Source organism: Venturia canescens, chromosome 11 (genome assembly GCF_019457755.1).
Source record: "Venturia canescens isolate UGA chromosome 11, ASM1945775v1, whole genome shotgun sequence".
Lineage (NCBI taxonomy): Eukaryota > Metazoa > Arthropoda > Insecta > Hymenoptera > Ichneumonidae > Venturia > Venturia canescens.
The window spans coordinates 13197013-13211847 of record NC_057431.1 but is presented as its reverse complement, the minus strand read 5'-3'; the positions used below and the strand labels follow the sequence as shown (position 1 = coordinate 13211847).

General features: G+C 42.4%; 1 long non-coding RNA gene across 1 annotated transcript; it reads left to right on the top strand.

Moving 5' to 3' along the window:
• The first annotated feature begins 10537 nt into the window (after positions 1–10537).
• Positions 10538–11036, top strand: LOC122418168 (uncharacterized). The gene is made up of 3 exons (XR_006262457.1): positions 10538–10597; positions 10677–10838; positions 10959–11036. It is a non-coding gene; the product is annotated as an uncharacterized lncRNA (long non-coding RNA).
• Positions 11037–14835: the final 3799 nt, after the last annotated feature.

The following is a 14835-nucleotide window of genomic DNA, read 5'->3' as shown; positions in this document are numbered from 1 at the left end:
ATTGAGCCATATTATTCAGTATCATTCTCTTTTATTGCACTTTGGCCCATTTCGCCCCACGTCGTTGCCTCTTGCCCGAGAAAACGCGCTAGTGTCTCAGCACGGTTCGTAAAAATATCTTTTTTGGTTAAATCGCGTGCTCGAGTGCGGATCCGTATTCCGGGTTTATTCATCGAAATCTGTGAGTGGGTGTCAAGGACTAGCGCCGGAAAAAGGCTCAGTATCAGTGGCCGCCCGCTAGTCCTCCTACCGTAGCAATCAAGAGTTGCAACCCCACCATCGTATCCTTGGGAACCGCGGTCCGAGTCTAATCAGTCTAATGGGGTTCGGGTTCGTTTCCGAGTTAGAGGTGCTGAATTTCCTGGTGGTTTAAGAGTGGGCCTACCGTGGATTCAGGAACGCTTGGATTCATGCGGGAGGCCTCCCCTCTTTCCGGAGACGACCGCCGATTTGAAAGAAAAAAAACGTACGAAATACCACGTGAAGCGTGAGAATAAGAGAAACGGAGAATAGTCCAGTGCTGGGACACGGGCGCGTGGCCCTTCGTGGGGGGTATTGAGTGGTGGGGATAGCGCGAATTCGGGAGCTCTTGCCTACGAACGAGGCGAGGGATCACCAGTCTACGATCGATAACCGGTGCCGTGAGTCAAGTGTAAGTGCCCTTTTGGATTACCTTGCTGGTCTTGTTTGATTCGGAGGAACTCTCGGTGAGCTCGTTCCTCTTTTTCTCCATTGTCGTGTTCAACCCCGTGATTCTCTAATTATTTGTCGTTTCCTTTTAAATTACTTTGGCGTTTATTATATTTTTTCTTTGGCGAACCACGCGATCGTGATCTTTTGCGATAGTCTCGCGTTCATCTCCGCGTGGTAATAATTATGAGTTTGGGGAATCACGGGGAAGGACAATCACGATCCGAATCGGCTCCTCTTTATTCTAAATTATTTCATTAATATTAAAGTATTTTGTGTGAGAATTTTGGGGGTATGGTACGATGAATATTGCGTCGTACTTTTCCCCGATTTTGTAATATGGTGTTTGCGAACTACCGGGTTTGCCTCAGTCTCTCTTTCAGCGCGCGCTCAAGGCCAGCGTCTTCCTCGCGTGTTTACCTTTTTTCTTGCGCTTCGCGCTCGCCGCGCGTGCTATCTCTAAGCCGATTTCGTTACATTATGTTCTGGCGTACTATTTCTTGTATATTTCGTAGTCGAGAATCCCTGGCGAAACATTATTCCCTCATCGGGATTTATTCTTTTGCGTACGATTAACTCGACATTATATTTTCTTGTGTAACGGGGATCCGTCAAGTTGCCTACAAGCCACGACGCACCGCTGCTTACCTATCCATTTTGGACTACCTCGCAGCGGTGATTCCAGATTTTCTTTAGTGGGATTTCTTTCCTCGCGTACGGTTGGTTTGATAGCTTATTTCGTTTCTTTATTATTTTGTTTATTAATTCGATCGGATCAAATTTGTGTTATTATTTTCTTGTATTATTGTTTGCGAGTCATGACTACCTTCGACTAATAAACAGCATTTTGGGTTGAAATGATCACGCGTTGAGTATATCTTTTGACCCTTTATGTTCTCCCGTGTTGTTACTCTCATCGTGGGCCAGCCCCTCTACCACTTAGTACCTCAGTTGGAGCTGAGCAGCCGGACCGTCCTCGGTCATCTGTGTCGGGTGACTCAGAAGGTCGTATTTGGCGAGGGAGGGCGAAAAACAGGTCGGTATTCCAACGGTACTACGGTACCTGGCGCCCAGCCCGACCTCGCCGGTATGCCGCCACCCTTTAGCGGGTCAGGTGAGACGAGAAGGGACAGGTTGGACCCTTTGCGGGGAAAAATCTCGTTACAATATATTTGTGAGTTATACAGCTCATGTTCATTACGAATAATAAGAATATTTTATTCAATATTGCAGTTACCTTCGATGTAAAAATAAAACGGTTTGTCACGGCACAGCGAAAATAGTTGATCGGGCGATTATCGATCTCCATCCCCATTGCCAATTTTGTACACAGGATGAAAGCGCTGAATCTATCGCGAGATTTAAAGAGGCTTTAGTGCAATCACTGTCTGACAACTGATACAGTCTAAAGTTTCATTATGATTCCCTAGCTCCTGTGTAAGTATTTGAATTTAATGCTGTATTAAGGAAGTTCTGTAGTTTTGTACAAATTTTGAGTACGAGCTGAAATTCGAATGTGGTGTAATAATAGCCTTGATGGATGACTGTCGAAATTTTAAAGTTATTCAACATTTAATTTCTCAGATAATCACGATTAAAATGGATCATTTTGTACGCGATGCCTATACCGAACACGTCACTGCACGACACTTTATTTACTTTTTTTTTTTATTACCGACGCTTAACGGATATTACGACGATGAAATAAAATCAATCGTGTACTCAGTACTATTGTGGGATTAATAAAGAAGAGAATGTAAATTTTTGACTATTTGGTTTTGGAAATATCGCCTGATGGACTAATGATATTTTACTTGACGTGGAGCGGAGATATGAACAGCAGTGATAAAAATGGCTACAGTGTATGGTACGACGAATTGATAGGTGTAATATTAAAGCTTATTTCACGAATGTTCGTTGTCATCGTTCTCGTTACCGTCATCATCCTCGTCAACGTCGTCAAGGTCCCCGTCATTGTCGACGTCGTCCGCGTCGTCGTCGTCGTCGTCGTTGTTGTTGTCGTTGTCGCCGTTCTCCACGTCATTCTCGTCGTCGTCGTCGTCGTCGTCGTCCCCAATGTCATCAACGTCCCCGTTATTGTCAACGTCGTCCTCGTCGGCTTTGGCTTCGTCGTCGTTGCCCTCGTCCCCGATATCGCAATTCTCCAGGTGGAGTCTCGCGGAGACAGTGAAAGCGTGCGCATCGCGCAGTGTTCCTCTTGGTGATAAAGTCATATCTCGAGTTTTTCTACCCCAGGAAAGTGCACCGACACAATCAACTCACTGCTAAAATAAATTACAGTAACAGTTTCGTAGTGCCACAAAGATAATCTCCGGGCATTATTAATAACTCAGTGTGTTTCTTTCCGGGACCCGAGCTAGCTCGGTCCGACAAGGAAACAACATGGCCGACCCACACAATAGCCGCCTGACAGCACGTGGTAACGCCACCCAAACCAAAGATCCCCGTAACAACAACCGGATTAAAGAATACCCAAAGCTAAACTCAATCGAACTTGACAGAATGCTAAAACAAACTCTAAAAGAGTCCAATAAGCAGAGGCCCGCTCACAAGACAGCCCCTAACCTAAATAACTCTCGGAAGCGAAATGTCCCTCAGTCGCCCGAGCGGCCGCGAGTGGAAGAAGATCGCAACAATCCGACAATACCGACTGATAATTGGGAACGACCCAAGCGCAGAGCCAAGATACGACCGGCCGATAAAGAAAATATCGATCTAACCGACGACAACAAATTCCAAGCGCTATCCGATATCAGTGACATGGAAGAGGACGACACCGAAGAAGACGAAAGAATAACAGAAAATGCATCCTCAAACAAGCAGCAAAAACCACCCCCAGTATACTTAACAAAAACAAACATGAAAAACATAATAGATGTAATAACAAACCTAAAAATCCCCAAGAAAGAAGTCAGCATCCTCGAATCGAACGCAAATGACATCCGATCACACACGATTTACACAAACAAGATGGAAAACTACACAAAAATAATAAGAGCAGCGGACGAGCTAAACCTCGAATATTACACCTACACACCCAAAGAGAGCAAACCGAAGACTTTCATAATCAAAGGCATTAGAGGACATTTCACCGCCGAGGAAATAAAAAATGAGCTTGTCGAACTGGCGCTACCTGATGTCAAAATAATAAGCGTGTCGGATTTCAACTTCGACAAGACGAACGTTGAAAAACACCACCATATGGTACAATTAACCAGCGACAGTCAAACATCGGCCCTCCTCAAGGTGAAAACGTTAGCCTATCAGCGCATACGATGGGAACGGCTGAGAAAGCCACTACTCTACCAATGCCGAAGATGTCAACGCGTCGGTCATTCTGGAAAAAATTGTCACCTCGAATACAGGTGTGTAAAATGCGCAGCGGCCCATGGCCCAGGCAAATGTCCGATAGAAACAACAAGCGGCAAAGAAGCGCTCAGATGCTCCAATTGCGGTCAAGCAGGCCACCCAGCATCGTACCGGGGCTGCAGATACATGAAAATGGCGATTGAAATGAAGAAAAGTCAACAACGTGCAACAAGGACATCGATGCAGCAAAAAATCAATAGAACAGCAACTGTACAGGCGAACCAAACTTTCGCACAAGCAACTCGAAGCGACCCCTCAGCAAGGACGACGCTCCCATGGGGAAACCCAACAACAACGCGAGAACAGTTTCCAGCGCTCCCAAATACGAACAACAACAACAACAATTGTAACACCGAGGTAAACCATAACGCCCCCGAACAGCAGCCCAATTGGCTAAAAGATTTAAAGTCAGATATAGCAAAGCTGATCTCCGAACAACTTACGAGCATATCTACGCAAGTAGCAGAAAATACAGCGCGAATAGAATATATTCTGAACTCCCTTAATAACCAATAATGGCAATTCCCAGTAAACAAACTAGTCAACTAAATATAGCAGCTATTAATGTAAACTCAATTATAGCTAATTACCGACGACTCGAACTGCTCGAGTTCACCAAAAAACATAACCATGATATAGTACTAATATCTGAAACTAAGCTCAATGCCAAGCACAAATTACAATTCAAAAACTTCGATCTAATTCGCACGGACCGGCCTAACTCGCAACAAGGCGGAGGCACGGCAATTCTAATTAAGAAAGACATACCGTATGAAATAATAACATATCCTTCCTCTGCCTCAAACAGTATAATTGAATTCACAATAATAAAAACAGCAATGCAAAGAACCAAAAGTCTATATATTATAAGTGTATATGCGACAAATGACAATCGTACACTGTTCATCAACGAACTAGACAATTTATTTGATAAGTTAAAATTACGACAGAGTAACTCTTACTATGTAATGGCCGGGGATTTCAATGCAAGGCGAAAGCAATGGGGCGACCGAGTTAATAACCAACGAGGCAAATACTTAGCTCGATGGGAAGCCAAGCAAGGAATTAAATATAAAACAAAAATAGTAACACCAATTCAGCCGACATATCACCCTGCCCACTCATACCTTGACATATGTCTGATAGATGCAAGGATCAAAATAGAAAACATGCAAAATAATAAAATACAAACGCTCCCTTACGACAGTGATCACGCAGCCATATCCTTCAACATAAAAATAGATGACAATTACATTCAGAAAACAGACCTCAATGAAACCAAACACAAATTTGCATACAAATCAACAAACTGGGCAAAATTCAAAAAACACCTCGACGAAACCGATACAACAGTATTACCTGATAATATTAACCTTACAGTAGAAGAGATTGATAAACACCTGGAAAACATCACACAGAATATAGTAAAAACAATAGAATACATAGTACCAAAAATCAAACCACGAGATAATCTCTCTAAGTTATATAATGCACGAATAAGAAGACTTCAACATCACAAATCCACTCTAGTATCCTTACTACACGCCCTACACCCAACCGATCCAACGTGCAGAAATCCTCTCACCCGAAACGCCAAAACAGCGCTGCGGCTAATCCGAGATTCCCTGCGTTCAGAAATTAGCAAAATAGCAGAAAAATTCTGGACTAACCAACTACAAAGCATAGACCACAAAAACCCTGATAAATTCTTTCCAATCCTAAACAGGCTGCTCAGACCGAAACAACCATTGCAAATCGATAACATGCACATAGACACTGACAAACAAGAGCTAATCGAAAAAAGCAAATGCAACATAAACAACGCACAAACGGATAACAACAAATATATCTTTTCGACACCGACAGATAAACTCAACATTATTGGAGCCTTTTATGAGTCAATAAACTCTCCGAGACCCCTCAACACGGGAACGCGAATCGCTGCCCTAGTAACGAACACGGCTGCACAAATCAAACACACCTTTAACCACAACCGAGCAAACAAGAACACAATTCTCACTTTTTCGAATAATAATAAAGCAGATAACCCACGAGCAGCACCGGGTATAGAGTCTCCTTTTTGCAACACCGCAACCGTCAGAAAAATACTCAACAAACTCCCAAATAAAACATCTTGCGGACTTGACAACATCCCCCCCATAGCACTAAAACACCTCCCTGACAAAATGATTAAAGCCTTAACAATCCTTTTCAATAACGCAACAAATAACTACTACTTCCCGACAAGTTGGAAATGCGCAAAAGTCCTCCCGATCCTCAAAAAGGGCAAAGACCCAAAAAACCCTACAAGCTACCGACCAATTAGCCTCACTCCCAGCTTGAGCAAAGTATACAAATCAATTATTAACTCAAAAATAACAACTTTCTGCATGACAAATAACATCATTCCTGACAGGCAATTCGGATTCAAATATCGACACTCTACTACACACGCAATTCACAAGCTTCTATCGGATATAAACAAATGGGTGGGCAGTGGGCACGTTGTAGGTGCTACCTTGCTCGACCTCGAGAAAGCATTCGACTCGGTTTGGCTGGACGGACTCTTGCATAGACTAAAAAAGAAAGACTTCCCCGAATGGCTCATATTAGTGATATGGGACATGATTTCAAAAAAAACATTCGTAACATGGGACGGAATCAATATCTCAACCGAAACTTTCAATATAAAAGAGGGCCTTCAACAAGGCACTGTCAACTCCCCTATTCTATTTAACATATATACAAGCGAGCTTTTAAAGCTCTTTGGGCTAAACGACAATGTAAATACGGCAGCTATTGCTTTCGCCGACGACGTGATTCTATATACAAAAAGCAAGCAAGTAGGAATAGCCAGAAATGAGCTGGAAATATTAACAGAAAAAATCAATAAATACTACATGACCTGGAATTTACGACTCAACCCATTAAAATGCGAAACAATTCTGTTCAGAAAACCCCTCCGTTCAATAAACTCAAAATATAAAGCCGGTAGTTCTACTTTCAGTATCGAAATCACAGTACCAGGAACGAATGAAAAACAAAATGTCCCACACAAAAAATCAGTTAAATACCTCGGAGTTCAACTCGACTACCTCATCCGAGGTAATGAGCACATAAGCATTCAACTAGCGAAGGCCAAAAGAGCATTCCAAGCTAACTGCGCTAGCTTTCATAATAAAAACCTTACCAGCCGTACAAAAATAATTCTCTATCAACTTCTTATTAGACCTATAATAACTTACGCCGCGCCGACATGGTGGAACACCAATCACACCACGTACGAGCAAATCAGAGCGTTCGAGAGAAAGTGCCTTCGAGTATGCCTTAAAATGTACAGATCAGCTCATACTGAATACCATAATTTAATTAGTAATAAAATGTTATATAAACACGCAAATATTCCGAGAATCGATCTATTTGCGATAAAACTCACAAGAGATTACTTCAGCAACCTCTCGCGCATTGGTAACAGAGTTATCGACAGTATCTCCAACCAGAACGAGGAAGAATCTGAACAACAACTGCGAAACGGATACGTGACTCCGCAAGCCTTCCTGTACTGCGATAACAGAGGGCTCATACAAAATGCAAATAACATTCCAACTCTCTACCACTGGAAGCGGAATAAAGCAGATAAAAGAATATCGTTGCACAGTAGGGATTACGAAATTCACCCAGAGAAATTTACAGGGTCGACCGCAATACCACACCGCGATTTCGTCGATTTTCACCGACTCAAATTCGATAAATACGCGTGGATCAATGAAAACGCCATGCATATTAGAGAGCTCCAGGAGAGGCAATCTCGCCACGCGCGAGAACAAAGATGTCAAATACGTCGCATTAGACGCTAACTTATAATATATCCCAGCGACCTATGGCAACTGCCACATTGTAAATATGTACATCTGTAAATAATATCGTAATTTTAAGTTCTTAGTTTAAGACTGACACAAGCGAGATATCGGAGGTTTTTTTTCTCAACCCGTGTTTCTTTTTCCTCCTCTACAGACAAGCTCCGGTCAGTGAGCAAACGAAACTCAAGCCTTAGAAGCAAAGGCACAAACAGAAAACGCATATTTTCATTTCATGTCAGAAACATGTTGTTAGTTATAATGCTGCGAGAGCTGTAAGCACACAGCCATGGGCATTTTCTACTCACCAGAATGGACGGTCATTTTTTTATTTTGTTTATTGTAACCAACAATCCCAAAGATGTATCTTCTTGAATAATAAACACTTCTTAAAAAAAAAAAAAAAAAAGCAATTCTCCAGGTTATTCTCATGGCTTTTGACGGCCTCATCATCCTCGACGTCCTCTTGGCTGTCGTCGTCATACTCGTTGTCATTCTTTCATCGTCGTAATCCTCCTCGTTCTCGTCCTCGTCCTCGTCGTCCTCCTAATCATTATACCCGTCGCTCTGGTAATTGTCGCCATCGTCTCTGTTTTTCATAGTTTTTAAAACGATATATTTTAATGATTATATAATTCCGTTCCCCGCCAATTTATTTGTCCATTTCTTTGTTTGTGATGAATTCCTCCGTTGTTGTCGTGAATTGTTTCCTGGTTGCCGTCGTCATCTTGATGCCGCTGTCACAATTTAACTTTTTTCATTGAATAACACAACTTTTTTCAATTATACTCACGATTCACATTCGTGCGATTCCCGTCCGTGAGATTCGCGTTTTTCCCACGTGAATAAATGTCACTATCTGCCATCAAATATGTGATCGACAATCAATGTAACAAAAGGCACCAAGGCAATGAATAGTGGCTTCATATTTCGATATATATCGAAATGTCTTTTTTGAGAAACGATTTAGAGAAACACTGACATTTTGACGCTCGACGCTAAAGTATTAATGAGAAGTGGCGTTGTTGGCCACGATTACAACGTCACTTTCTGTATGTAAAGGACCTATCCGTGTATGAGGCGTGATTGTGTAAGGCAGGCAGAGTGTACAAGCTTTGACAAAAACTATTTAACCGGCAACACGGAACACGGTATACGCGTTTAATTTCATTGTTCATCGCGGCCCAAACTTTCAGCTCATATCTGTGCATACAGAACTGCCTTAGTGCTGTATATTATTTTTAATATAATATAATGCTATAATAAGATACATATTTGGTCATAAATTGTTTACTTGTATAGTTACCTGGAGGCTTCGAGCAAGCTCTCATATCAAGACCTACGAACCTTCATGAAAGAGTGCTATAAAAAAACTTTTCTCCATGTCCGCGCACCATGGAGGAATTTATGCAACATTTGAGCACTCCGCAGCATGCTAGAATTTTGAAATATGAGTCCGGGCAATTGTCGGCCATTCTTCTAACTGACAGCAACAATTCGAAACATGTTGTGCTGTACGACAAGAATTTCATCCGCGAACAAATGGGCGACGTGACGAGACTCTTCATTGATGCGACATTTCAATCGAGACCTCGCCTCAAAGGTGTTTAACAACTGCTCCCAGTCGTTGGAGTCAAGTTGAATCACGTAAGATTTCATTATTACTAGCTACAACGCAGAAGCTCCCCGCTCTCTTTTTATTACCCTCTTTTTTTGTGATTCAATTGATTTTTTGTTGAGGCAACAAAATATTTCAAATATCGTTGTCGTCCTCGTCTTTCACTCGTATTGAGTCCTAACATTATCATATAAATTATAGGGATTTCCTTTTATCTGGGCTCTCATGTCCAGTAAAACGCAATCGGCGTACGAAACTATTCTCAGTCACGTGAAGGAACACCTTCTGGTAGACAATAGCATAAAATTTGCCATGTCCGATTTTGAGCAGGCGTTGCGTAACGCTATCACTAGCGTCTTTATTTCGACTCTCAGTACAGGGTGCAACACCCATTATGATCGGGTATGTATTCTTCATTGTGGTAGATTATATTGTTTGTAAATTGTCATGTAAGGTTATTGAGATTGCCGCTGAGCTGAAAAACTTATTTCCCCTTGGAGAATGTTCATAATTTTTTTCAATTATTCCAGGCCATATATCAAAAAGCAAAATCCACAGGATTACGCAGTTTTATAAAGAATAATACCGAAGGGAAAAGTTTTTTTAAAAAAATTATGGCCCTGGCGTTCTTACCTCTGCATTTGTTTGAGGCTCAATATAACGCCATCGAAAATAATTTATCAGCCGAGGTCAAAAGAAGAACGAATGTTTTCTGTCATTATTACAAAAGATATTGGATCGGAACGGTTGCACTAACCGGATTCAGTGTTTACGGGCTGTCCCACCGTACAAATAATATTATTGAATCATACCACAGCCCTGGGCCATGGCATTTTATCGGTAAGTATTGATTGTAGTATTAGTAAAAAAAATCGCGTTTATAGATTCAATTAGAAATAACATTTATATTATTTTGGTATAGAGAAACTTCTCAAACTCCAAGCCAGTGTCCGGGCCGACATCCAACGCTTAGAGAACAATTGCCGAATATCGCGATACGCGAGATATTCGACAATATTGAAGCAAAAACATCTATTCCAAGGTAGTTTGGCGCAATTGGTCATATGTTTGAACAATAATACCAATGATGAGTCAACTAACATATTTATTTATATTTTCAGCATGGCGAGAATTGCGATCCCGGCAAATTACGCCATCCGAGTTTATTATCAAAGCGGCAGCTTTAAAGGGTAATGTTGACCATTTGATAGATCAGGAATTCGACGGACGGGCGAACACTTTAGGCTTCGACCTCGAGGAACCCCCAGTGGCAGAGTCCTTAGGTAACATCATAAATTTATTATACAGCAATTGTCGAAAGCATATGAGAGAAACGAAGTCAAATAGATAGGCATGATAAATTAAGATTACCTGTACTTGTCAATATTATTATTTGTTCCCAGAACAAGATCCGGGCCGCGATAGAGAAATATTGGAGGGTCACCCACCGGACTGGCTACTCGACAATGTCGAGATCCCGTTCCCAGCTCCGGAGAACAGTAATTTATAATAATTGATTTTCAACATTCAGAACAAATAGCATCAAATAGAAGCTTCACATTTTGACATATCAAAATGTTTTTTCAAAGATAGGAACTAAGCAAAACAATACGTCAGGTATATACTGTAACGTAGATTTTCCCCGCAAGGGTACGATCCAGTCCCTTCTCGGCTCACCCGCTCCTTCCCGTATGACTCTCTGGCTGCGAGAATGAACTGGGCGCCAGGTACAAAGTACCGTCGAATTAATCGACTTTATTTTCGTCGATTCTCGCGATCGTAACGCAACGCAAAACTAGAATTTAGAGTACACGGGGGGGAACGAATGACCGAGGACGGTCCGACTACTCAGCTCATCTGAGATACAAAAGGTAGAGGGGGGGATCCTTGAGGAAAAGTAGCAATTCACAACGCAAAGCAAATAATCGACACAGACAGAAGATTCAGAAAAGATTCACAATTTATTCAAATAAACAAAAGTACAAGAAAAGATGAATCCTCGCGAGATTGGATTCTACATAAAATAAGAGTGGAAAGGGAAATTCAATTTACGGCTCGCTAGAATCGCATGGCCAATACGTATCGGACGACAACGCGGTTTCGGCGCGTGGCTTACTCGAATTCATCAGGTAATTCAGGTAATAGGTAATCGCATCGCAATTTCGCGGGTGTCGTAGGTAATCGACGACCGACGCTCTGGCATTGTAGGTAAAAGATAATCAGCGATCTGACGAGCAGATGCCTTAGGTAACAGGTAAAAGGTAACCAACGCCAGAACAAACGGTGTCTTAGGTAAATTTAGGTAAAAGGTAATCGACACCAGGTAACCCGAAAGTAATTCGCGAGAGCGTCATAGGCAACATAGGCAAGGTAATTGACGCTAGGTAACCCTAAATAATTCGCGAGAGCGTCATAGGCAACATAGGCAAGGTAATTGACGCTAGGTAACCCTAAAATAATTCGCGACGAAAGGTAATCGAAGGTAATAGTGAAGCGACTTCGGCTAAGCGCGAGGTAACACCGAAATTCCCGAACGATCAGTACAATAATACGAAGATAGCGGCGTTATACGATAAAATAAATCACAGAAACTAATAGCAAGATAATCTTTGAAACGGTAACAGAGGTAACGGAAGAGTGCCGTAAGATAATTCGCCATAGAGAGGCACAAAATAATACGATCGTCACGAAATAGAGAAAAAGAAATAACTGCGAACGCAAAAGGAACGGCTGAAAAATACGCAATACAAAAGACAGAATAAATCGCCGTATAGACGACGCGCGACAATAAGTGCGAGAGAGACAGGGCGAAAACATCGCGCGAACGACCGTGCTCGCTAGAGCCTCAACGCGTGCAGGGAGAGAGAGAAACGTAGCTGCGTGGAATATTCCAGCGCGTACTACCAAAATTCGACATTACAAAACTCAAACTGAATTGATTAATGCGCAACAAGATTACGTCAAATAAACTATACTGAATGGACCCAAATTAATATCGAATCGATTAGTGGAGCTGAGCCGCAAAACTATAAAATTTGGGAACACGGGAAGTATCGGCCGCAATCTCGCTCGAAACTTCGACACACATGTTCCCCGAAACGCCAAATAAACCGGAACTAAATTCCGAAACTCAAAATGCTCAACTCCATTAATCATTCCGGGAGAAAGAGAAAGGGCTTACCGAGGAACCCGCTCGTCGCACGCCGAAAGACAAAAGGAACCTCGATGATCGGGAGGTATTGATGACTCGCCGGTGAGGTGATCGGAAGAAGACTGATAGTGCGTACGAGCGGTCCTCCAGATTCGGCGTTCTCCCCACCACTAGGCCCATGCACAACGGCGCTCACGCGCTAGGCGCGAACTAGAGTACAGAGTCTTTGCTCGCGGTTTCGCGGGAAACTCAAAACAAGGGAGCGTGTACGGAGGATAATTCCCGTTACGCTTCTTTACCCAATATCGCAATAATTACCCTTCTGCTGCTCTCACCTCTCCCGCTCACTCGAAACACTCCTCTCGACTAGATGACCGTGATCCGGGTGTCTCTCCTCTTGAGGATCCGGCGGGCAGCTCTGAAAGGACGAGGGGAGGCCTCCCTCACGACTCCGGATGTCGCGGTGGGCCCACAAGATAAGCCACCAGGCAAGAACAGCACCTCGCCTCCAGAAAACTCCCCCAGACCCCACCTGACGAGGCGCCGGTTCACACGGACTTTGACACCCGAATTCACGGTATTGCGGGCGGTGCAACTCTGGGTTGCTACGGCGGGAAAGGCACGGGCGGCGTTCAATAAATGGCCTATGCCAGCGTGCTCTTTCAACCGCCCGCAGGTCGAGAATGTTCTTCGGTACTCGAAGACGGCGTGAGAGGGATGGTTCTTGCGAGCGAGATCGGCTCGAACAGCAGGAAAGTATCGTCAAATAACTAATGCTCGCTGGGACCAATGTGGTGACGTTAACACCAAATCTCTCAAAAAACAAACGGAATAGTCAAAAGGAAACTTCATCAAACTCAAAATTAAACGATCAAGAATTTCTCTCTCTTACTTGCACCGAGGTAAAAGGTAACGGTTATTAGACTTAGTAAATTGTCGCTCGAAAGGTACTATACGCGATTCTTAAAAATAAATCTTATAATTACGTGACGATGAGTCTCGTTCCGACCAACACCCGACGAGTCGAACGGCGTCAAAATGGGCCGTAAACCCGGTCCACTGGTCGACACGATTCGTACGAGTGGCGGGGCAAAAATGTCACGTCACAATACATATAAATTATGTCATATCTTTAGACGTGGTCGAGAGCGATTCAGAGAGTGAGTTGACCTTTGAAGAAGTCTCTGACTCGACGGGAGATGAAGATGAGCTGCCCGAAGATAACTTCGTTGACGGGTCATCGGATAGTCTCAACTCTGAAGAGGCTGAACCAGTCCCATCTCTCCACAACGATGGTAGTTTTTAGGACTTTCGAATATATATTTATTTGATGTGTTTGGTCCTAAACTTGATATCAAACGTTTTGACATAATTCAATGTACGGTGAGTAGAGGCCAACCAACCTGGAGCCCATGGAATTGATATTATATATATTATTAGAGATACTTAGGGTATCTTACGACTTGAAAATGAAACCAGTCGTGAATTGAGTACTTTTGCGGGATTAATATAGAAAGAAATATAAAATTTTGACCTTTCATTCCCGAGATATGGGGAAAGTGGAAAAGATATGACTTTTCGGAATATTTCAGAATTGAGGAAAAAAGCACAGGCTCGGCGTTCGAATCAGGAAGCACAAAATCAGGTTCTTGCTGTCGAAAGAAATGGGGAAATCGGGGCTGGAATAGGTTATAACATATTACTTTCAAGATTGTCTTCACATGAAAAATTTCTTGTATATTACAGTTGAACAAAATCTATCCAAAAGTTCTGAGACGAATTGATCATAGCAACAATCCATGGGTAAATTCAAAGCATACACTTCTAATGACATAGAAAAAAAATTAAATGGTCATTACAATTCAAAGTCTTCGTGAATATTAAAAACGGCGGATATACTTTCGGGACATATGCAGAGCTATGTATTGAACGAATTTTCGCCACCAATCAAAAAAAACATTTTTCCCGACCAATCAAAGTGAAAAAAACTCGATTTTCAGACGACTTCGCGATGTTTTTTTCGGTTCAAAATCTCTAGGGTTACTTCAAGGATGCAACGCATTTGCAAACTGATTACATACGTCACACCCAGAAAAATCATTTATTAGAAATTAATAAAGGAGTATATT